This window comes from Ambystoma mexicanum, chromosome 6q (assembly GCF_040938575.1).
Source record: "Ambystoma mexicanum isolate Mex_15411 chromosome 6q, UKY_AmexF1_1, whole genome shotgun sequence".
Taxonomy (NCBI): Eukaryota; Metazoa; Chordata; class Amphibia; order Caudata; family Ambystomatidae; genus Ambystoma; species Ambystoma mexicanum.
Window position 1 is genome coordinate 363,906,971 of NC_090937.1, and position 25,908 is coordinate 363,932,878.

At 51.2% G+C, this 25,908-nt stretch overlaps 1 protein-coding gene across 8 annotated transcripts in view; it reads right to left on the reverse strand.

Annotated features, from left to right (window-relative positions):
* Nucleotides 1–25,908, reverse strand: part of ELAVL2 (ELAV like RNA binding protein 2) — a 1,154,722-nt gene that overhangs the window by 784,885 nt on the left and 343,929 nt on the right. The gene's annotated exons all lie outside the window — the stretch shown is intronic.

Below are 25,908 nucleotides of genomic sequence, written 5' to 3' on the forward strand. Positions count from 1 at the left end.
GCCTCCAGGAGATCCTGGGCCAAGACCCTGGCGTCTGAAGTCTTCCAGCTTGTCGACTGGGGTAAACTCCTCAAACTCCGACAGACCTTTCCACATCCGCATGTTAGCTCCCGCTAATATCAATTCAGCGTTGGCCTGCCTGAGCTGCAAGGCCGAGTTGGCGAAGATTTTCCTCCCGAGGGAGTCGAGGAGCTTGTCCTCCTTTCCCAGAACCCAAGTAGCTGTCGTGGAAGAGGATGCTGCAGGCCTGGACTGCAAAGTGGCCGCAGACACTACTGTAGAGGGGGGCAGACAAGAAGACAGGGCCACCTCTTCCGAAGAATGCAGCCTGTATCTCGCGTCAATTTTCTTATTGACAAAAAGTCCAGAATGTGGCTTTTCCCAGACTCTGCGGACCTCGGTCAGAACGTCCTTCTGCAAGAACAGGCTGGTACGCTCCAAGGGAGACAGGGTGAAGGCCCCAGAAAGCACGCCCTCCTCCGGAGCGGGTGCCTCGGGCACTGGAACATCTAAGCAGTTCATGTCCAGTACCCGGTCATGAAAAGCTCTGATAGAGCGGGGAAGGTCCTCGCTGTCCTGATTGCCTTTTGCGTCATCTGACAGATCAGGAGCCTGCTGAACCGCGTCAGGCGCTGCCTTGTCCACAGGGGGCAAGGGGGCAAAGGCGGAAGAGACGGAGAAGGCACCATAGGCAAGGGAGGCAAGGGAGGCACCAGAGGAACCACAGGAGGAACAGGTGGAGCCGGAGGCGCGGGAGGACAAAAGAGCCCTTTGAAATACTCCCTCATGGGGTCGGTATGCATAAGCGTTTGAAATTTACCGAATAAAAGCGTCCTTTGGAGACTGTTTCGGAACCTGAGGAGGCACCTCATGAGGTGGACAAATCCAGGGACATAACGGGGAAGGGTGCCACACTGGCCCCTCCACCAACGTATCCACATAAATCAACAGTGCTGACCCTGCATGCAACAAAACATTGTGCGGAAGAGGCATCCGAGCGTTCCAGTCATAAAATGGCCGATAAGGATGCGCACAAGGGACTATGTTCACCCAAGAGACCAAACCCTACACCAGAGGCCGATGGTGTAGTTGTAGGGGTAGCACCCAAAATTGCCACCGCGGTCGTGGCGGGAACAGGTGCCATTTTGTCCTCATCTGAGGGGAACTGCAGCACGTGAGGAAGTGAGGCAGGGGCCCCCGTCAATGGATCAGGAGTCTTAACTTTATCCTTAACATAATGGACCTCGGCAGAGCCGGTACTGTGAGGCCTGGAATGTTTTTGACATACCAACCGCCAAATTAGCCTTTGAACGAAGGACCTCGGCACTGCCGGTAAAAGAAGAACTTTGCTTCTTTGCCCCCCTCAACAGGTCTGATGTCGCCGCAAGAGTGGGAACGGTGAGAAACAGCTTTCACCGGCAAGGCCTCGTCAGGCCTCAGAACCGTTGGTAGCTTTAGCCTCTGGACGAGGGACCTAGGCCCGGTAACAGCCTCATCTGCACGGGCCTCGAACATCCATTCGGTAACAGCAAGCCCCACCCAAGGCCTCGGGGCACACCCCGGTCTTATTTTTGAGGGAAGCCGACAGATGTCTCAGGGCGAGCTCCGGTATCCAACGACTCAGAACTGGGTCCACAAACAGCCCCCACAGGAGGGGCCTCGGAGCGTGCTCCGGTATCGACAGGCCCCTTACGGAGACCCTCAGAGAAAACTCTGGTACAATGATTAGGCCCAACGGTCAACTCAGGGCAACCCCGGTGGCAGAGGGATTAACGCCCCTCCCAGCCCGAGAGGTACCCGGAAAGGTATCCTCCGGCCGGGGTGCTCTAAACAGTAAAGAACTTACCGGGCGTTTTTTCTTCTCGTCGATGAACGCCTGAAAATGTGAAGGAGGAGTTCGTCGGCACACCTCCTCCCACCGCTCCAACCGACGTTTAAGTGCCCGGATTGAAAGTAAAAGGGAGCCCCAATGGTGATCCGGACCCAAGCACTCTAAACAAAGAGGATGGGGATCCGCCCTCGTGAAACGACTGACACGATGAACAATCTGGAAAGTCTAGTTTGAACGACAGACTAGTACACGATCGCTAGTGAGAGCCAGAGAGGAAAAAAGGGAAGAAAATCTTCCGAGGATGCAAGTGCGTCCAGTCCCGAACGAGCGGAGAAAAGGACTGATGGGCGATGCGGAGCCAAGGTGGGTGGGGTTACGGCCACATGCCAGGCCCCGCGCAGAAAGAGGAAGGGCACATTTTTGAAATTTATTTTGGGGATGCTTTTTACAAAGTGCTCTGGTCCCATCCCACAGGACAGAGAGATGTCCCATTAGTGTGGAGGAAAGAGGACGGGACGTAGGAGTAAGGAGGGTGTAGTCTTTTAACTCTCTCCATGAATGATTTAATGACTACCACTTTCCACCATGAAACCTTACCTTGAGAGGTGGTGTAGGCTGATAGAGCTGCTAGGCGGACAGTTCAAGTAAAGACCAACCCTGAATCCAACAAGTGGAGCATGTATGTTACAATGTGCAATGGAGTACACTATTGGGTTGATCTGTTTAGATTGGCACCAAATGACACATCTTTTCCACTTGAGGGAAAAGCATTGTCTGGTGTTTGGTTTCTGTGCTTCCTTTAGGATAGCCATACACCACTGTGGAAGATTGAGGTGTCCGAACTCTGACTTCAGGAGTCATGCTGCCAAGTTCAAAGTGTGAGGTTGTGGGTGAATCGTTGTTCCCCCCCCCCCCCCGTGTTGAGTGAACTGGTTGACCTGGTACGGGAGATTGATGGGATTGCACATCGCCAGCTTGCGCAGATGTGGATACCACAGTTGTCTCGCCCACATAGGAGCAACTAGGATGAGTGTCATCTGATCCTGTGTAACTTGTTCACTATTATGCTGATTAATGGACTCGCGGTGGGGGGGGGGGGGAGATTGTCAGGGGGGGATGGGTCGAGGGGGAGAAGCGCAAGCAAATTTCCCTGACCAGCTCATCCATAGGGTGTTGCCCTTGAAGTCTGGTTGGGGGAACCTGGACGCGATGTCTCGGCACTGCTTGTTTTCTCTTGTAGTGAACACGTCTAGAGAGGGGTAGCCCCATAGAGAGAAGACGTGGTCTACCATGCCCATGTGAAGTTGCCACTCGTGTTCTTCTGGCAGAGGATCTCTACTGAGAGTCCGCTAGAGTGTTGAGTACTCCTGGAACATGTTGAGAGGACAGCGACATCCCTCGTTTCAGTGCCCACCTCCATATTGTGTGCCAGTTTGGACAGATTTGGAGAGTGTGTACCTCCCTGTTTGTTGACACAGAACATTGTGGTGGTGCAGTCTGTCGGGACCTGTACCAACTGGTTTGTTAGGTGGGTTTCAAAAGCTTGCAGTGCTTTGAAAATAACCAATAACTCTAGTAAGTTAATGTGGTTCAGTGCAGTAACTTGTGACCACAGACAGTGTGCTGTGTGGTGAAGGTAGTTGGCCCCCCACCCGGAAAGTGGAGTGTCTATTGCGACAACCGCTATCGCTTCCAGTTCGTGTAAGGTATCGCCTTCAGCAGATTTTCCCTTTACCACCAGCATAGGTTTTGAACCCATGTAGGCGAAACCACCACTAGATCGTCCCACTGACCACTTGCCTGAGACCATTGTTTCGCCGACCATTCCTGCATTGGTCACAGGTGCGCATGGGGGACCAGGTAAATACACAATGCCATCATGCCAAGCAGACGCATAGCTTTGTGTACACTTATCTGGAGACCGGCTTGATATTGGGGTATTTGCCAAAGCATGTTTTGTACTCTTTCCATGGCCAGAGGACCGTGAATACGAAGATTTGCCCTTAGACGTCAGCTCTCGGCGTGTGATACTCACATGCGGGGTATGTGCTTGGTGTGGGGCGTTGGTGCCTTTGCCGCCGGGTGTCATCCCCACAACAGGACAGCCGGCCTGTCTGCTAGGGTCGGGGGCTAGCACTGGGGAACGCAGAGGTTCCCTGTCACCCTGGCTGTCCGAGAGGACAGCGTTGCTGCAGTCGCTGGATGCTCCTTCGACATCCATTGCGGCCTCGGCCTGCATGGACCCAAGATTTCGCCCCATCCTTGAGGGTCTTGGGTCGGAGCAGTTTACAGGCCCGATATTGAGCCTCCTTGTGGTCCCAATTCAGGCAAAGGTTACACACCTTGTGCTGGTCGACCCACATGTTTTTATTGCAGGACAGGAAGAATTTAAATGGCGTATGTTCCATATTGGGCTAGGCAGCCGAGTGACCCAAGGGAGTGGTGGGAAAATACATGTTATGACCACCCCCCACTCTCCCTGCTGTAAGGCCTAGGCCCGGTGGGCCTTCCGAGGCCGGATGGTTCTGTTGAGATCTGTTCGACGGTCAGTTCTGTCCTTTCTTGAAGTCTTCGTCCCATAAAGGCACGGCATCGATAAATGACAGAAAGATAAACTAATAAACTTTTTATAATTTAATGGCATAAGGCAAAAATGCACTCCGCTTATATGGACCGCACACGATGGCAGAAAAAAAACAATGAGGGACCTTGACGCATGAGGGATCATGGGCACAGCGGACGTCACACTAGGGATAGTATTACTGGAACACCCCGTCGACGTCCCTTTTGCAATTTCGAAAACTAACTCCGCAGCTTCCACTAGATGTCGGCCTGTGCATAGCGTGTGATCTAAGCAGATTACACAAGCATCCGAAATGTTAATATAAGTGGAAGGAACAAGTTACTTACCTGTAACTGTTGTTCTCCAGCATGGGTCTGGCATGGATTCACATGCTCATGAATATTCCCCGTCGTCAGGCTGGGAATCCTCGGTAAAGAAAAAACCAGTATCAGTTTCGTTTCTGATCTGTCTTTCGTAGTAATAACCAATCACTGGTCTCTGCGTCATACTGACCACAGCCAATGACTGCCCTCTACCCAAGCACCGCCTCTGGCAGCCATCTCCAGATTTGGAAGCACGTGAAGTGGCAGTATGACCAAGTGAAGAGCCGCAGAGGGGTAGGCGGGAGGGTTCGCATGTGAATCCATGCCAGACCCATGCTGGAGAACAACAGTTACAGGTAAGTAACTTATTCCTTCTCCAGCATGGGGTCTGGCATGGATTCACATGCTCATGAATAAAGAATACATAGCAGTACACACATGCACAACCACGGGAGGTGGCAAAGGCTCAACATTAAGCATCACATCAACTCAACATTAAGCATCTTACCTCCTCACCAGGCTCACCTCAGGCGAACAGGTTGCGCAGCACTGCTTGGCCGACCCTGGACTCCTCCCTGGAATCCCGGTCGACGCAGTAGAATTTCGTGAAGGTGTGCGTCGACCTCCACGTAGCAGCCCTGCATATGTCCAGCAGGGGCACACCAGATAGGAACGCCGTGGTAGCTGCGATCGCTCTGGTGGAATGGGCTCTCGGACGGCCAGGCAGCGGTCGGTTTGCCAACCGGTGACAGTACATGATACAGCCGGAGAGCCATCTGGAGATGGAAGCCTTCGAGAGAGCCTTCCCCTGATTGACAGGTCCAAAGTTCACAAAGAGTTGTGACGTCTTCCGAAACCCCTTCGTGCGGTCCACGTAGAACTTCAGCGCTCTAGCCACATCCAGCGAGTGCAAAGTCCTCTCAGCCGGCGACGAAGGCGACGGGAAGAACACAGGCAACACCAAGGGTTCGTTGAGATGGAAGTCCGACGGCACCTTGGGCATGAAGGAGGGGTGCGTCCTGAGCACTACCCTCGTGTCGTGGAAAGTCAAGTACGGGGCCTTGCAGGAAAGGGCCTGGATCTCTCCCACTCGTCGTGCGGAGGTGATGGCCACAAGAAAAGCTGTTTTCCACGATAGAAACTTCAACGGGGCCGAGTGCAGAGGCTCGAACGGAGGTCCCATGAGCTTGGTCAGCACCACGTTGAGCTCCCACGCCGGGGCCGGAGCCTTCACCGGCGGGAACGATCTGAACAGTCCCTTCATGAACTCCTTCACCAGACGATGAGACCACAAGGACGTCCGCCCCGTGGTTCTGGTGTATCGGGAGATCGCAGCAAGATGAATCTTGATGGACGCGTGTGCCAGACCAGCTTTGGCCAGCGTCAGCAGGTACGGCAGTACTTGGGGAACCGTAATCCGTAGAGGGTTAATCTTCTGTGCGTGGCACCAGACAGAGAACCTCTTCCATTTGTGTCCGTAGCATTTAAGAGTCGAGGACGCCCTGGCCTTTGCAAGAACCTCTCTGCAATCGGCCGGTATGTCGTATCCTCCAAACTCTAGCGCTGCAGGAGCCAGGCCTGCAAGTTCAGCGACTTCGGGTCGTGGTGGAGGATGGCGCCTCCTTCCCTGGAGAGTAGATCCGCGTCCGCCGGCAGCTTGATCGGCAGGGACGCTGACAAGTCCAGAAGGTCCGGGAACCATATCTGCCTCGGCCACGCAGGTGCGACGAGGATCATCCTGCACCGTGACCTCTTGAGCTGGTTGACGAGCCGGATTAGCAGAGGCAAGGGAGGGAACGCGTAGAGGAACAGGCCCTCCCAGGGGAACGAGAAAGCATCGCCCATGCTCCTCGTCTGGGGAAACCTGCTGGCGAACCTCCGGCACTTGGTGTTCGTCGCCGTCGCGAACAGGTCGATCTGGGGTGTGCCCCACCGTCGGAAGAGGCGATCCACCAGATCCTGCCGTAGTTCCCACTCGTGGCACGAGCGCAGCTCCCTGCTGAGTGAGTCGGCGATGGTGTTTTTTATCCCTGCCAGATGAAACGGCACCAGAAAAATCCCTTGGGCGACGGCCCAATGCCACAGGTCCTGCGCCTCCTTGGACAGCGCTGGGGACCTGGTTCGGCCCTGTTTCCTGATGTAAAACATGGTGGTGGTGTTGTCGGTGAAGATCCTCACCACCTTGCCCTTGAGGGACGGAAGGAAGGACCTGAGGGCCCAAAACACTGCACGGAGCTCCAGGACGTTGATATGCAGGGACTTCTCCGTCGGGAGCCAGAGTCCTCTTGCGTGCAGATTTTCGGTGTGCGCTCCCCACCCTTCCAGGGAGGCATCCGTGGTCACAGTCTCCTGGTGGGCTGGGGTCTGGAAGTCCATGCCCGCCGTCAGATGCGCGCGGGTGCCCCACCACCGTATCGCTCGTCGGAAACTCTCGTCGAGCTTGATCCTTTCCTCGAAGCTGCCCGTCGTCTGGATCCAGCGCGCATCCAGGAATTCTTGCAACGGGCGCATCCGGAGCCTGCACATGGGAATGAGGTAGATGCAGGAAGACATCATCCCGAGGAGGGACTTGATGGACCTCACCTTGGCCGCGTCGGCCACCAACATCAGTTGCACTTTGCCCAAGATGGTCCTGGTCCTCTCCTCCGACGGGGAGGCCAGAAGGGACACTGTCGAGCCTCGCTCCCAGAAACAGTGCGACTTGCGCGGGCACCAGGTGGGATTTGGCGTAGTTCACGGAGAATCCCAGGTCCGTGAGGAGTTGGACGGTCCTTGCCGTGTGGACCACGGCGAGCTCCCTCGTCTTGGCGCGGATGAGCCAGTCGTCCAGGTAGGGGTAGACGTGAATCCCCTCGCGGCGCAGCTGCGCCGCCACCGGTGCGAGGCACTTGGTGAATACCCTGGGTGCCGACCGTAGTCCAAAGGGAAGGGCTTTGAACTGGTAAGGACGCCCTTGGACCACGAATCTGAGGAATTTTCGGTGCCCCTTTAGGATGGGAATGTGGAAGTAGGCATCCTCCAAATCCAACGACGATAGGAAGTCTCCTTCCTCCAGCTGACCCAGGACGTGCTGGAGGGTGACCATCCGGAACTTCTGCGCCTTGATGAACTTGTTCAGACGTCGCAGGTCTAGGATGGGGCGCCATCCTCCCGTCTTCTTCTTCACGAGGAAGTATCGCGAGTAGACTCCGGAGCCCCAAAGCCTCTTTGGGACGAGTTCGATGGCGCCCTTTCTGAGCATCGCCTTTACCTCCAGGAGAAGTTGAGGGACGTGAAGTTCTTTCCTGGCCACGGGGGGGGGACGCGCGGGCACCTTCTTTGAAACTCGAGCGCGTGGCCCCGGGCCAGGGCGTCCACCACCCAACGGTCGGTGGAGATGGACTCCCACACGCTGACGAAGCCCGCCAGCCGGCCTCCCACCGGGGTGCTTCGGTGGGGGCCCGACCCCACGGCCGGTTCAATCCTGCTTGGACGCGGCCTTGCCGCCTTGACCTCCTTGGCGACGACGGCGGGGTCCGCTAGACTTGCCTCGTCCTCTGTAGGCCTCTTGCGACGACGAGCTGGCCGCTTGACGGTAGGAAGCGAAACCGCCGCCGGAACCTTTGGAGGCGCCCTTGCCTCCGCCGCTCCGAAAGGGCGTTCGTTGTTGCTGCAGGACTCCAAGGGCCCTGGCCGTCTCAGTATCCGCCTTGATGGCCTGAAGGGAATCGTCCACTGTCTTCCCAAACAGGTTGTTCCCGTCGAAGGGCATGTCCAGGACTCTGGTCTGGACGTCCTGCCGAAAGTCCGTAGCTTTGAGCCATCCACGACGTCGAAGGCAAACGCCGTTGCCCAGCTGGCGGAACCCAGTGTCGGCGATGTCCGTCGCCACTGTGATGGCGTGGTCCGAGGCCACCTCACCTTCCTGCAGGATCTCCAGGGCCTCCACCCTCTTGTCGTCCGGCAGAAAATCCAGCAGGGGAGCTATCTTGTACCAGAGCTCCCTGTCGTAGCGGGCCACGATAGCCAAGGCGTTGGCCGCTTTAATCGTCGTCGCTGCCGACGAGATGACTCTACGTCCCATAGCATCCAATTTCTTTCCCTCGCCGTCCGGCGGGGAAGTCGATGTGGAGGCCGCACCCCCCCCGCTTTCTTCCTGGCTGCCGCGGAGACGACGGAGTCCGGGGTGGGCTGCGCCCGGAGGCATAGGGGGGCCGTGTCCGGGACCCGGTACTTTTTCTCGTACCGGTCTCTTCTAGCTGGCGTCGTGGAAGGGTTCTTGTGGAGGGAAAGGCCCTCATCCCAAATGTCGTCCAACAGAGGCACTGCGAGGACCGTCTTCCTCTTGGCCTCGCGCCGCTGATAAAGGAAGCCTTCCTTTTTCTTCTCCTCAGGGCAGAGTTGGAAAAGCTCGGAAGCCCTGGAGATCATGGAGTGGAAAGATCCGATCTCGTCGGGCGGAGAAGCCCTGGTGGGAGGCGACGACGGAAATCCTCGTCGTATGCCTCGTCGTCCGTACCCGTCGCTGCCGTGTCAGTCCCCGTATCATCCCCTCGGGTGGACGGGGAGGAGGGCTGGACGGGGCGCGACGGTTGAAAAGGAGGTGGTGGATGGATCCTTCTTTTCTTGGTAGGGGGAACACCAGAAGGTCCCGGTTCTGGATCCCCCGACGGGAGAGGTTCCTCCGTCGGTAACGGTAGCCTCGTCCTTATCTCGGAGCATAAGGACTGTATGGCCAACAAAATGGCCGCCGAGTTGTCTTGCGGCGCTGGCAGAGGGGAATCCGACGGGCGAGCAGGGGCCCCGTCGGCATCCTCGACGATGTCGTCGTCACCTGCGTCGGGGTCCATTCCGACGGGCTGGCCTTCTTCCACGCCTAGGCCCTGGCTTAAGACCTCGATCAGCTCCTCTTCTGAGGTTGCGGCCGAATCTACGACGCCCTGCCCCCCCTTCTTCCCCACGGAGGGTTTCACGGGGGTCCTATCGATGGGCACAAAGGAAGACTCCCTCCGCGGAGGCAGGGAGATTCTGGGCCCTGAGGTCGCCACCACTGGTGTAGCCACCACAGGCTGAGCCAGGGCCGCCGCGACCGTTTCGATAGAGGGCTTGGTCGGATGGATCAAGGCCTTCACCACCTTAGGTGCGCTCACCGCCTTATCCTTGAGGGAGGGGGCACTGCCACGCTCCTCCTCTGCCTTAGAGCTCGACCGGGGCCTCTCCAGGAGCTTCGCCGGGTGCTCGGCCTTCCTCTTACCCGACCCAGAGCGTTGGCTCGTGGTTGATGGTGCCGGGGAGGGTGCGCCCTGCCTGGCGCCCGTAGAGCCCGACCGTTCGGCGCTCCCGGTGCCAGCGGACTCGCGGTGCTTGGCCTTATGTTGGGCCCCCGTCGCCGGGGCGCCCTCAAAGGTCTTAGAAGACCGCTCGGATTTCTTCTTCTTCTTCTTCTCGCCAGACGGGCTCTTACCCTCCAGCCAGTTGGCGAGACGTTGATGGCGGTCCTTCATGGTCCGTTCCGACATGTTGCCGCAAAACGCACAGTCCTTCTCCACGTGCGTCTTGTCCTCATGAAGGCAGTAAAGGCAGAAAGAGTGTTCGTCCTCCTTGAAGACGTTCTGCAGCTGGCATCCAGGGCAGACCCTGAACAGCTTTCCGGGCGTCGAGCTTCCCTTCTCCTGGGCCATCTCCGAGACCGGGCCTGAGAAGCTTCTGGAGTCCTCCGAAGCGTAGCTCGACGAAATCTTCACCCTTGAGGGGCACAGATGAATCCGACACGGGTCCCCGTTGATCGGATGTAGGATCGGTGGAGCTTGAGGCTCTTTTGACCGAAAGAATCGAACTTTTTTGTGAAAAAGCGCGAAAAATAGCACTAACGCTCGAGAGCAATAGCACGAGGATCCCAACACATGAACGTGCGGTAAAAATCTGAAGATGGCTGCCAGAGGCGGTGCTTAGGTAGAGGGCAGTCATTGGCTGTGGTCAGTATGACGCAGAGACCAGTGATTGGTTATTACTACGAAAGACAGATCAGAAACGAAACTGATACTGGTTTTTTCTTTACCGAGGATTCCCAGCCTGACGACGGGGAATATTCATGAGCATGTGAATCCATGCCAGACCCCATGCTGGAGAAGGTTACCATACGAAACTTCTGGGGTTTGATAAACTTGTTCGCTGGGCGCAGATCTAATGCAGGGCGCATGGTTAGATCCTTTTTGGGTACATGGAAGTACACTGAATAAATACCTTCCGTTACCTGAGATAGAGGCACGACCTCCATGGCTCCTTTTTCCAGCAGTAGTTGTACTTCTTGGAGAAGGATGGCAAGGTGTTCCGGTGTCATGTGTCGTCCCCTCGGGGGTCTGTATGTTGGGGAACTGTTGAATTCGATGCAGTATCCGTGGGCTACGGTGGAAAGTACCCAGCGGTCTGACGTTATTCCCTCCCATGCTGGAAGAGAGGATGTTATCCATCCCCCCGACCGGTGTTGCATGGGAGGGGACGCAAATCTTCGTGTCACTTGGTGTTGTTGGGGGCTTGGGAGCCTCTGGGGGTGGACCCCTACCCTCTCCCCTTGCCCCTGCGCTGTCCTCTTTGGCTGTACTGCCCACTATTGGTCTGGTAACTGGTGGCAGGGTACTGTTGCTGCTGATTCTGCTTTTGGCGTTGGCCACGAAAAAAGCGTGTGTTGCAATAGCCGCGTCTGGTAGTGGGCTTAGAGATCTGGTCAAGAGTTTTGATAGCATCGAACTCTTTTTTAGCCATTTCCAGAGCCTCATCCACCGCCTTCCCAAAGAGGTTTGCCTCTTCAACAGGTTTATTTATTAAAGACGCCTGTGTCTCCGGTTTGAACCCTGAGTTGCGCAGCCATACATGGCGTTTTAGGAGTATTCCCTGAACCAGGGAACTTCCGCTGTCTCAGCAGCATCCAGAGAGTTCTTTACAATACTCTGGTTGACCTGGGTTACTTCGCCAATAGTTGAAAGCAGGCGTGTGGGTAATGGTTCCGGCGCTTCTTCGGCGTCCTTTCGCAGTTTGGCCCACTGCGAGTCCGCGTAGCTAGCCAGAAAGAATTGTTGTTCGCAATTCTTGCCGAAAAGGCAGCCGAGGATGTGACCCTTTTAGCAAGGGCATATAACCTCTTGCCCTCCTTGTCAGGTGGTGCCTCACTGGTGGACAGCGGCACCCCTGCCCTCTTCCTTGCATTAGATACTACAAGGGAATCCGGAATGGAATGTCCCCTTATGTACAGCGGGTCTGAGGGTGAAGGAGTGAAAAGTTTTTCAATCCTTGGATTAACTCCTCTGATTAGTGCGGGTGTGGATAGCGAAGGGATGATTCTTCTCTTCACTGAAGCGAGGAGGGGAATGGTCTGGCTGACTGGGGGTTTCTCCTTAAGATCTCCCCAGTGTCCAGTTCGAAATGTGCTGCTGCTCTGCGCAACAGGGCATTGAATGTGGGCTGATAGTCAATGGGAGACGTGTTTCTGACAGGTGAATTGTCTGGAGGATTTAGGTTCAGGACATCAGTGTCCGAATATCCTGATGGGGATTGGCAGGGATGAGAAGGTCCTTCTTCTGGATTTTCTCTGAAGCCTTCTCCTACCATGTCTGGGCTGTCTTCCAGAACTTCCTCTTGGTTCTGTCCTTCATTGTCCACAAAATCATCCTCCTCTTCTAAGTATTGTTCCTCACCAGTGAGGTCATACACATTATGGCTGTCTAAGGCTGTATCCTGCCTCGGGTATTTGGCCCTGGGGTCCTCCTGAGGCCCTTCTCTTGTTCTCGTGGGAGGGTTCTGGGTGTTCATAAACCTCTCCATTCTCTCCATGCAGAGATGGAGCCTTTCCATGGTTTCATGGGGTACCCCTGAGCGGTCCAGCGGTGGAAAATTAGTGTTTTCTTGCTGAAAACGGCTCGACCTCCCACAACGTCGAGGAAAGTGTCCCGTCGCCCTCCAAAAAGCCTTCCAGTGTGCTGGGGTCCCCCCGACTGAAGGGGGTAGTCCCTGTTTTTCTTCGGGTTTTTTCGGCGTGTCTTTCGACCTTTGCGTAGCGCTCGACGTGTCTTTCAGCGTACGCTTCTGGGCGTCGGCTACAACGATCCTCGCCAAGCTCTCTGACTCGTTTGTCAGCGGAGGGCTGTGGTTTGGGCGTTACGGGTGTCGAACGTTCTACGGCGGTGTGCGCTCTCTGCTGGTGCGCGCCGGCTGATGGTTTGTGGGCGGCGCCCTTATTTGCCGAAAGCCCGGTCTCTGGTCGCGGCTGCGAGAGGGGCTTCGAACCCGAACGGTCCGAGGAGGGAGGCCGCCGGTATAACCTGCGTCTCCTTGGGCGCTGATGCTTTCTTCGTCTTTGACGAAGAAGAGCTATGTGTTGTGTGCTTATGTGATGTATCGTGTGCGTCCGTGTCGCCGGGGTGTTCATCCCCATAAGCAGGGCGTGAGCCGAGCCCGTCGGGGCCGGGGACAGACGAAGAGCGCGAGCGCTCTTTAGAGGGGTGTACGACTTCCGTAGCGGAGGTCGTGTTATCACGTTCCTCGTCACTGTCGGTAGCAGCGGCGGGTGAAGACCCAGCCTTCGACATAGCGTAGGCCGCCCACCTCTTGACCCTACGGTCTTTTAGAGTCTTTGGCTTTAGAAGCCGACAAGCCGAGCAACCCTCCTCTACGTGATCGAGGGGCAAGCAGCGGTTACACCGTGAATGCTTGTCCTTCCATGTAAACTTGCCCTTACAAAGTGGGCAAAACCTAAAGGGTGTCCTCTCCATAGCCGAGGCAATAAAGCGTGATAACTACCCCAAGGGAAAGGAAGGGGAAAAGGAAAGGCATTCTCAGAAAAAGAATCAGATGTCCCACGACCCCACTCTCCCTACTGTATTTGGCCTGCGAGGCCAGGCCACGTGTTCGGCAACGCCGACTGATCTCCTCCGCTCGTCTCCTCCGTCGAAGATCTTGCTCGGCGGAGACAGCTTCACCACTGCGTCGAGGGAGAGATCGATATATTAAATCTTTAAACAGGAAAAGACGACCAAAGGTTGAGGAGATGGAATGTGCAATGTCTCTCGAGGAGCTCCGCGTAAAGGCAACCAGTAGCTGGGCGGAAAAAAACAATCTGAGGGACCTCGACGCGTGAGGGATTGAGGGTACAACACACGTCACAATAGGGATAGTATTTCAGACACGCCCGGTCGACGTCCCTTTTCGACTACGAAAAACAAGATGCAATACTCCGCAGTGACCACTGGATGTCGGACCTATGCACAGCATGTGATTCTAAGCAGATTAACAAGCATCAGAAAGACTGTTTCCGCAGCAAGGGTACAGTTTTTATTGGCTCAAACAAATATTGCAATAAGACTCTTGATCACCGACATGCAGAAAGGAACAGCAGCGATTACTACTGAGTCTGTGGCCAACAAGCTTACTTGCACCTCCCAATTGCACTCAGTGCTATTAGTAATCCCAGAAGGCCACCTGAAGTGCAAGTGGGGGGCGAGCACTGCCTGCCAAGGGACCAATTGGTCTCCCCGCAGTAGAAAATGAAGATGAGGGCCTGTTTCCCAGACAAGAGTTCCATATCCTGCCAGGAAAAGGACAGTTCCAACAACCACGGGATGAAAAGATTGAATTACATATCCAAATACTCCTCTAAATTGCTTGCTGAAATACCAGAAGAGTACAGGCTCTTCAGCTCTGCAGAATTTTTTTTGCATCTTTACTTTTGCTAGGAGTGCAGGCCGCAGCAAATGCCAAATGGTTGCAGATCGAGAGGGGAAGCTGGTCCAGCTCACAAATGACAGAATGGGTTCAACGTGATCAAGGTTGAGCAGCGTGCATTGAGACTTCTGATAATGCAAAAATCGTTGTGTGTTGTACATGTTAACAGCAATGGAAGGTGGGGTTTGCAAAAAGTTTGGTGATTCATACTGCATATTCGTGCCTCCAGAGAACGCGCAGAATGCATCCGACATAGCAGTGGTCCATGGCCCGGGGGTTCAAATGGAGGGAGGAGTTCAGGACAGTGATAGGTTTACTGTGGCATTTAGTTTCGCCCTGTCATGGTTCAGATTGATCATGAAGATGTTAATGCCCATCATTGTGTTAATCCTTGTTATTTTCTGCACCCGTCAGCTGGCCCTTTGATGTTGTGCAATGTGGCATCTAATACCATTCTTGCGCTATCAATTAGGTTCCAAAAGCACCTTGCGAAACAAAACATTGAATTACAAACTGATGTTCCAAAGGGTGCCCTAAATATAAAATGCTCCATCCCGTATGGAGATTAATTTGATCTATACTACACTCATTTCTCCGTCCCCTGATTTAAAGAATTAAACAGAAGCAGGGGGGTTTGCAGTCAGTGTGTAGGGCCTGGGTTGCCAATAAAGGGAACTCTGCCATGTAGTAGGTTACTGTAGAAGTAAAAAAAAGGGGGGGTGTTAGGAAGGGGGCAGCCCCGTCCTACCCCCCCCCTGGTGTTTTAGAGTGAAATGAGATGCATTCAAAGCACTATGATCGGCCAGGGGGACGGTGAGGACCACCTCCCAGTTTAAGAACCTCCTCCAATACAACCAAATATATAAGGGGCGGGCTGCTTTGCGCAGATATTAGTAACCATAGGTAGAAGGGAAGGCATGTGCGATAAAGGCAGAATTGCATGCACTAGGACCAAATTGCAAAGATAAGAGAAATGCCCAGCCATGCCGGAGCTCCCATGAGAACAACACCCACACCCAACCGTCGCAACGCTTATTCATTGTTCTAACAGTGCTGCAAAGATGTTCGAGAGGAATGTGCCCTACAAGGTTGTGATCACAGACCGGTGCCTGGTGTGCATGTTCTCACACTGGCCAAAGCATGACCCTGGCCCAGCACAGGCAACCACGAGTTCTAGCCCATGTAACAAACTTTAAAACCTCTGACTAACATGGCACCCGGTGCCATTTGACCACCAACCCCAAAGTAACAAGTTGGGAGATGTTCAAAGAGGACAGACAAGGCACATTGTGAAGCAAAAATCTTGCGATTTTTATTGTGAGGTGTTGGGAGGGATACATTATTGTTCAAAACTAGAGTGCAGACCTTGGAGCCAGATGGTGCAGAGGGGAGTGAATGAAATGTGTGTGTGAAGGTTAGAGTGCCCCAGATCTCCTTTGTGCCAGTTTTCAGGCCTGCCAAGTAAACAGAATGAATGATAAAATACGGTAGGAGTATAATTTTTGTTTTCTGACCTTTGACATGAGATCACTGCAGCACCCACGTGAAGGAAGACTGACTGATCAGGCTGGAATCAATGGCCTCATCCCTTATATGGCAGGCGGATCCTGTATAGGCACACACCAACCAGCTGCGCTAGATTTTACCCTATGTATTGCATCATGTATTACGATGTTTGGCTTTATAAGATTCTGCTTTTACTACTTTTTGGCAGAATGTTCTTAGCAGCAGAGTTCTTTGCTGTTGCTCTCACCTGCATGTGAGATTACAATCTAAAATATCGACTCAGGCTTTTTGTCCCTAGCAGGTTGTATTCTCTATGGGCTGAGCGTTCAGGGACTTGCCTTCAAAGGTTTGTAACATTTAGAGTTGGGGAGGGGGGGCAGGACTAGAATACGGGTTTGCAGATAAAGACACTTACAATGGTGGCACACATCCTGGCTCAGCAGGTATGTGAAAGCGGAAATTGAAATCAGAAAAGCTGCAGGATGGGACTATCTGACCATTGAATTCAAACTGCATCATACCAACCTCACTCCCAGCACCACGCTAGCGCCTACTTAAATCCTAGTCAGATGCACCCATAAACTGTTAGACAAAACTCTCAAACCCACTCAACTCTCCTTCCGACTGCAAGAGTGCCTCTGCCCTTGCAACCCATTATCACCAGACTTCTTGCAACTCTTGATCAACGTGGCCCCCTCAAAAAAAAAATTATATATATATATATAAAGAACAAAAACACATGTTTCACAGATTAGCTGGTTATGCTCCATAGAAGAGAGCCATTGAACACCTACATAAGAATTGCCACACTTCAACTACCACCACCCACCTTGCCACTGCCTCCAAGGCATACAAGGCATCAATTCTTGCAACCAAAACCGCCACTTATGACAGAATCACTAAGGCACGTTCCAATACCAAGGAACTATTAGTCATCCTGCGAAAGCTAGAAAATCCAGGTGCAACAATTACCCAAGCCAGACCAGACCAAGCCAGGTGCGCTACAACACAAGCAGCCCTCTCAACCAAAAAAATTAACAGTTATGCAGCAAAATCACATCCAAGAAAGTGTTACTGGCTTCCAGACCCACCCCTCAGAATCTCACTGAACAGCATGGACCACCCAACCGAAACAACCCTTTTGAGATGCACTCCCGCTTCTTCCTTTCGGTTACCCAAGCAACTGTCCTGAATACCATCCTGTCACTTACCCTCTAATTTTAAAGGGAGACACCTGCCCTGTGCACATTAAAAAGCTTTGCTCCCACAGCCTGACCCCCATCACAGACTTAGTCAACGCTTTCTTCATGTCCTGCGAAGTACCCTCCAGCATCAAAGCACCTGGGTCACCCCGCTCCAAAAATAAATACATAAACTTTCTGGACCCTATAGTATCCACAACTACAAGCCCAGTACCACAGTGCCATTCCAGCTCAAAATACTGGATTGCATTTCCTACCTGCAATCCCAACAATTCCCTGAACACCACTCCCTCCTTGGCTCCCGACAGTCAGGCTTTCGTCCCAAAACAGCACAGAAACAGCCCTCCTAGTTTGAAAATGCAATTCGGTAGTATCCAAGACAACGGCAACCCTCCCATCCTCCTCTTAGACCAGTCAGCTGCCTTCGACTTGGTGGACAATGCCCTGCTCTGCAAAAATCTTCAAATGCTCTACTGAGGCAGCCTGCTGGATCAGATCCTGCCCTAGCAATAGAAAGTTTAGAGTCTTCATTGAAAACTTTGCAGCCAATCCCATCCCTGTCCCCCTTGGTGTCCCTCAAGGCTGCTGCCTAGCCCCCACACTTTATACACCAAACCTCTGACATCCTTTACGGACAACAAATTCTCATCCCCATCTATGGTAAGCACAACAATGACTGACAATCAACAAAATCTTTTGTACAATCCAGAACTGGATGGCTACTCATACCATCTGTCTAAATGACAAGGAGACTTGCTTATTAGGGGACGGGGAGTTCCATCTCGTCTAAAAGCTCTTGAACCCTCCTATTCTTCCTTCCTCATTGGTGGCACCTCCATCCGTGTTCTCAAAAACGCCAAAACACTTAACCTATAACCAGAAACATTAATGCCCGCTCCTCCACAGCCCACACTGCAAAAATAATCACCCTAAGCAGAGTTCCTAAGTCCCAACAACTGCCTTAAACTGGACTTTTGTGAGGTCCTATTCAAAGACACATCCACTTCTAATGTGGCAGAATTACAACTATTGCAAAACAAAGCTCTGCACGTGCCTCGGTGCCTCTGCAAATCTGACCACTGCTGATAAAAGTGCAGATTTACTTCAAAACCCTGTCTATTGCGCACCATTGTATTTACAATGAAGCCCCCCAATACTTTTACTGTGTTGCAAGGAAACACCACTGTCGCTCCCTCAAGTCTAGGACCACCTTACCCTGGCTGTCCAACAGTTTAAGCTTGCCAGAGTAGGCAGGTGAGCTTCAGTACCACAGCCCCATCTCTCTGTAATTCACTACCTTTGCATATCAGAAATGACCCCTCAAACCCAGCCTTCAAGAGTCTTGAAAACTTCGCTATTCAACAAGTACGACTAACTTTCAACTGAATATGCCGCATAACCTGGAGCCCTACTACTGCCGTATTATTGCTGCATATGCCATATTTTGATTGAATTAACTTCTGTGCACAAATGCAGCGATCCTCATGGGTCTGGGTGTTCTATAAATGTAAAAAATAAAAATCTTGCAGGAGCAATAGTTAACCAGTGGTGATGCAGGATGTTCAGTCGATATCCTGCTCTTTCCAACTCACAAGGGAAAAGCAGAAATTGTTCTCCATGGCAACTAGCTGTGATCCTAAAATCAAGAAGCATGCAGATCTCCAAGAAAACACGTTTCGGAGATACAGCAGTGATCATGGTTTGGAGGTGGCAAAGTGAGGACATTAGACCCTGAAACAGTGACAGATGTTAAATATCCATATTCTCCATGCTAGACGTCCCCCACACCGCCAGGTCAGCAACTGATATGGCTGATCATTTGTCAAACTGTTTACCAACAAATGGAACCATCAAACACTGGCATGAAGAAAGATGGCAGCCAAGTCTCCATGAGTGGCTAGTGCTATCACTCGGCTCAGTGGTGAAGAAAAGGATCCATTTGGTAGAGATCTATGCTTTGCATCTGTCATCCTGATGACCAAAGAACAAATAGTTTGAACCTTACAGTTACACCCGCTTTCACTTCAGCCTGAAGGAAATGTCTTGCCTGGGAGCACAGTTTAGCAAGCAAGGTGGAGGTTTGAGCGTAGCCACACTGTTAGGCCAGAGCAACCATGATCGCTGGAGAATGATAGGGCAGATACCTTTATGATTTACATAATCATGCCCCCATCAGCTCATCAATCATTGAAAGCAGGTTCTGAAGTGAAATTGTTGTAATTAAGTCTCCATGAGGTTTTGCTCATCCACTCGGCCAGGAGTGGAACCAGCAGAGAAGTGGTCTAGGGAGCAACAGACGGACCAGAGGTCACGAAAAACAGACTTTTGATCCAGGTCAGAATTACTAAGGTGTCAGAATTGCTAAGAGGTGGGAACATGTTTTTACAGAATCAAGAGCTAGTTAAATAGGTTTTAATCCTGCTGAGGGAATGTTGTCCCCTGTGTGAAACCCTCAAGTTAAGGATATTTTCAGAAGAGGCCAAGCTCCAAGGCTTTTACTCTACAATTGTATTGTTCGGAGAAAGGGACTCCTACTAGTCAGGGGGTCCTGAAGTCCAAACTGTCATAAAATAAGCTTTGGTCTTACTAGTCTGACAATATGGAGAAACCAACCTGGCACTGGCCCTTCCTCACCGGCTGTCTATGCCAGATAGGTCTCTGCTTGGTTGGGCTTAGAAAGTGCTTTAACTCTTAGTTTGTTTTCTGGCAGCATTGAGACAAGCTCAGGCCAAGGTTCCATCAGACTAACAAAAGCGAATCTCTCCTTTGTCCACCATTATAAAAACCAAACATTTCAGTGATAGGAACCTGAGATGACAGCATTTTACCGATCAATTTGTGGTCCACCTCTATACGAGACGGTTGGGATTAAAGGCTGCCAAAAAAAAGTGGAGCTACAGCTTCCACAGTGAAGTAATTTGCAATCTGCTCTATGGCACTACAGCCCTGGCACAAGTGATCATCACCATGCATTGGAAATGTACAACCACAAATAAGCAAACTCATCTTTTAGGATTTTCAGAGAACAAATGGCCCCCTCATGCCGCCAACTATCGGGGTTCCATGTTCTTTTGCAGAAAGGAATTACTTTGTGGTAGTTTACCACAAAGTAATTACTTCAAATGTTTACATTGAATTATATTTTCCAATGCAGGGATTCCTCCCCATGCCCCCCCCTTGCCCTTAATGTCCCTACCCCAAACCCCTCACCCCTTTTCTACGCTTCACCCCAGTTTCCTAGCAAATTAGATGACAATTCAAAGCAATAACTTTGTGATAAAGTACTGTTGGCTAAAGAACGAGATACCGACTATCAGTGTATTTCTCATCCTGTTCACCAAATCAACCTTTCAATGTGAAGTGTTTTTAAGACCCGACTTCAACCTTTCACCCATTTCAATTAATCCCATTAGGTGCAACATAGAATTTAATGTGGAAAGGATGTGTTTATTTTAACAGGACTGATAGAAACCCCCATCACAAACATGCTGTCCCCACTCCACTACTCATCTGTCCCTCCTTTCGTCTGCTTATCCCACTTTCCAATACGCACAACTCTGCTTTGCTATTCCTGCCTCATACATTCTTGATAATCCTGGCAGAGGCCCAATATGTCAAACCACGGGGAAGCCAAGGTGCTCAGTCTACAGTGGGGCTTTGGTGCAACCTAAAACATAACTATCAAAGCATTAGGAAGGGCTTGTGGAGAGGTGCTGATTGCCCTTTATATCTATGATGCAGTCAGCCACCTGATCATGACTAAAGGATCCATTACACAACCATATAGAAGTGCTTGCCTGGGAGACAGGGTGAATCAAACTTTATGCTGAAATGTAAGCACCCCCGCAGTCCAGGGCCAAGAGCCAATAGAGCAACAGAGACCAACTTGAGAAATATTTACGACTCCTGTACTGTGAAAGTAGATCTAAAGCATATCTACTGTTAATATGGTGGCTGGAACTGACCATATCTGCTTTCCCCCACCAGCTACTCATTTACTGAAGTGGAGATTAATGAACAACTGAGAAATTAGTATTGTGCAAAAGACTGTGCGGTTTCCATTCCGCTAATGTAAATGCTTGTCTGAAGTGAAAACCGGGCAAGACGTGTTTCAAAACAATGGTACAAAAGTGCATAAAACAAGTCCAAAAAAGGGTTAGGGCAACTTGAGAGGAATCTGTAAAATGTGCAGATTGGAAGTGGTCAAGAGGTGTACAAGCATGAATTGAGTTACCAATGGGAGGGAACTAAAAAACGACCATCAGGTTTTTGGTCGAGATTCACTTGTCTACCAATAACAGCCCAAAAGAAAATCATGGTATCTAGATGAGTTACTTACCAACTGGCAACGTTCTCGACTGGATGTTCCTCGAACGTATTCAACATTTTTGACATGCAATGTCCACAGCTGTGCTACTTTGGACATTTTTCGTAGAAAGCATCCTGCATTGATGGCGCCGGGTCGATGTCCCTCAAAGGCCTCCGTCGAGGGGGACGTCAGCGGATGTTATAACTAGGACACACGGCGCCCGTAGCCTCAGTTTATGTTTTTTCCTCCATAACGTGTGACCTGCTCATACACAATGCCTGCTTGACTGCACATAGCCTTGAGGGAACGCAAGCTGCAATAGCATAGGAAATTCTCCAGAGGGGCAGGCTGGGAGGGCGATGTTGAATATGGCGGAACATCCAGTCCAAAGAAAGTTACCAGTTGGTAAGTAACTTGTTCTTCCAAATGATTTTGTCCTCCAACATATTCCACATCTTTGACAGACTCCCAAAGCAGTACCAGAAAATGGAGGGTGAAGAATTTAGACTACCCAATCAGATGGCAGAATAAAGAACCACTTTACCAAAAGCCATATCTTGACCATGGCGCCTATCCAGGGAGTAATGTTTGACAAAGCTGTGGATAGAAGCCCATGTAGCTGCGTCACAAATATTCCTAATAGGAACTCCCCGCTGCAGGGCTGTGGAAGTAACCACGCCCCTAGTGGATTGAACTTGCAAACCCTGAGGAAGGTCCTTGCCCGCCAATCTAACATTCAGTAATGGGGAGGATAATCCACCTGGACAAGGTCTGTTTGGTAACAGCCTGGCCCAATCGGTGTCCAGCATACCCCACAAAGAGTTGATTGTACGCTCTGACCCTGGACATCCTAGAAATTTAAAAGCTCAGCGCTCTCCTAGGGTCCAACCTATGGAGTCTCTCCTCTTCCTTACCAAGATGAAGAGGATAGAAAGCAGGATGTACAACTTTCTGGCTTAAATGAAAATCAGCCACTACCTTAAGTAGAAAGGATTGACGTACCCTCAGTACAACCCTATCCTTGTGGAACACAGTAAAGGGTGGCTTAGCTGGAAGTGCCTTCAATTCGCTCACTCTGCAAGCGGATTTAACCGCAACCAAGAACAAAGTCTCAAAGGACAAGACTGCAAAGGTTCAAACAGAGCAGCAATCGGGAATTTCAAGATAAAATTCAGATCCCATACTGGCACCTGAAACGGGGACGGTGGTAACACATTAGTGAGCCCTTTAAGAAATTGCGAAATCAAAAGGAATCTTAAAGTAAGAACATTCTTCAGACGAGCGCTTGAAGATAGACCACACCGCCAGGTAACCTTTAAATGGTACCTACTTGAAGACCCCTATGGGCCAAAGAAAGCAAGACAGAACCATGGGAATGGAACATTGAAAAGGATCCACATGTTCTCTGCACCAGTTGCAAAACTTACGGCAACGGTACAGGGACTTGGTTGCCAGCCGCCTGGCCGAAAGCAACACCTCCATCACATCACCCCAGAGGTCCTAATCCTTATATCTCAACCTTTCAGAAACCAAGCATGAAGAGTCTTGACCTCTGGATGGAGAACCCAACCCCCCCACCCGAGAGAGAGATCTATCGGTAGGGAAGACAGCGTGGAGGACATCTCTAGAAGGCTCAATCCGGAGCAATGATCATGTGGGATCTGAACCTCGGTAGCACTTGAGGAATGACAGGGACCAGAGGAAACGTGTACGGAAGTGGGAATGACCAATCCATGACGAACAAGTCTCCTAGATATCGGCCTTCACCGTAATCTTATTTCTGGTGCTTGTATCTGCTCAGATTCACATGCTCTGCACAGTCCGACAGTGGTAGTCTGAGTATTACAAGATTTGTTTTCATAACTCGAAAACAGATGACCAGGGCGTGTTCGTAATACAATCCCTACTGTGACGTGTACTGGACCCATGGTTAATCACGCGTCAAGCCTCAGATTTGTTCGTTTCTGACATGAAGTTGCATGAAGTATAGCAGGAGTACAGATGTGAAAGCAGAAACCGTGATAACCCAGAAAACTCATGCGCCTTCTACTCCAGAAGGGGAGGAAGGGTGGCCGCATGTGAATCCAAGCAGATACCAGCACCAGAAATATGATTACGGTGAGTAATGTATCCCTTCTAGAGCCTGTGGATCTTCTTAGATCACATGCTCTGCATAGATTAGCGAGTAGTATCTGGAGAAGGCGGTGGGAAGTGAGAAGGTACAGCAGCAATGTTTTACGACTGCTTGTCCCACCTGTGAATCTGCTTTAGTGTGTATGTGTCAATACAATAATGCAGTGTGAACTTATGAATTAAACTCTGTAGGAGCTTTGCAAATGGCATCTAAAGGGACATTTCAATGAAAGCTAAGGTAGCCCCTGTACCTTTGGTAGAGTGAGCCCTGCGGGTGAAAGGTAAGGCTTCTTTGGATCAGGAATAGCAGAGCTGTATGCACTCAGCTATCTGGAGATGGTGGTCTGATGGGATCACCTTCTCTTCCGGGTGCTATGGAAACAAAGAGCTGGTCTGTTTTCCTTAGAGGTTTAGCTTTGTTCACATAGTACAAGACCACCCTACCTACATCAAGTGTATGGAGGCTTCTTTCTGCGGAATTAGAAGCATTTTTAAAAAGGTAGGGAGTTTGAGGATTAACATGAAACTTTGAAACAAATGCAGGTGAGAACCTAGGATGTGTTCCGAGGACCACCTTATCTTTGTGCATTATAAAAAAAAGGGTCTTGTACGGATCAAGCCTGTAGCTTACCAACTTCTTAGAGGTGATGGCTACTAGGAATGCAGTCCTGAAAGTCAGATGTTTTAGGCCGGCCTTGTGCATAGGCTCAAAGGGTGCACCCGTGAGTTTGGAGAGCACAACATTGAGATCCCAACCCTGGGCAGGGTTGGATATTGGAGGTATAGCCTCCCTAACCCTTCTATGAACGCCTTAATGACAGGAAGTTTACAGTAGGACACCTTGTTCTGCGAAGTGGTGTAAGCCGACAGGGCCGCCAGGTGCACTTTGATGGAGTTAAATACTAGGCCGGAGTCTATGAGGTAAAGCATAGAGTGTAGAATGACAGCTGCGGAACAGTTTGTTGCGTTTAGTGTTTGTGAAGTGCACACTATCATAAATCTCTTCCACGCATTGAAATAGCAGAGCCTGGGATTGGGTTTTCGTGCCTCTTAGGATATCCATACACCTTTGTGGAAGATTCAAGTAGCCAAATTCTTTTACTTTGGGGGTCAAGCTACAAAGTTCATAGATTGAGGGAGCGAATGGAAAGATGCTCCCATGTGTAGTGTTCGCATGTTGTACGGGAGCTTGATTGGGTAGCGCATCGCCAGTTTGAGCAGATGTGGAAGCAAAGGTTGTCTGGCCCAAATAGAAGCAACAAGGATTAGAGATACTTGTTCCTGGTACATCTTTTGCACTATTTTGTTCAGGATTGGTGTCTGGGGAAAAGCTTAAGCAAATTTCCCTGATAGTTCATCCACAGGGCGTCCCCCCCTGGACCATGGTTGGGGTAACCTGGACGCAAAGTCTGGGCATTGTGCCTTTTCGGTTTGTGGCAGACCAGTCTAGTGGGGGGTGACAACATTGAGAGAATATTCAGTCTAGGATATCTAAAGTTGCCACTCGTGTTATTCTGGTAGAGAGTATCTGTTTAGAGTGTGCCAGAGAATGGAGTTCCCCTGGACCATGTTAAGATGTTAGGAACATGTTCCGCTTGAGTGCCCACTTCCATAATTTCTGGGATAGCTTAGACAGTGTGTGCATGCTTGCTTGTTGAGGTAGAAAATGGCAGCTCTGCCTATGAGGACCTGCATGCTTTGACCTTTAAGATGTTGCTTAAAGAGCCTCGAGGACTGCCAATAGTTCCAGGAAGTTGATATGTATTTGGACTGTAGCACGTGTCCACCGGCTGTGTGGTGGAGGAAGTGAGGTCCCCCATCTGTCTAGTGATTCTGTAATTGGTATTGCTTGTGCTGGTGGAACGCAGAAGGGTTTTTCCTTTTAGCAGGTGGTCCCTGAACAAAAAGGCTAGCGAAACATCCACTAAATAGTACCACTGACCTCTTTGGCTGAGACCATTGTTTTGCTAACCATTCCTGCATTGAGCGCAGACGGGGAACCAAGTGAATGCATGAGGCCATCATCCCAAGCTAGTGCGTTGCTTTGCATGCAGTTATCTGGCGACCGACTTTGTAGTGAGGTACTTGCCACAGCATGTTTTGTACTCTCGTCTGAGGAGAAGTCAGCTCCTCCTTGGTCTTCAGAATAGCCCCAAGAAATTGTTTTATTTGGCTGGGTACTAGTCCGGATTTCTATTTGTTGGGTCTGTTGAGTTTTGAGTATTTAGTTTGCAAATCTGAGGAGGATTCCCCCCGCTAATTAGCCAGTCGTCCAGATAAGGGTGTACTGGGATGGACTTTCTGTGCAGGTGTGCTGCCACTACTGCAATTACCGTTGTAAATACTCT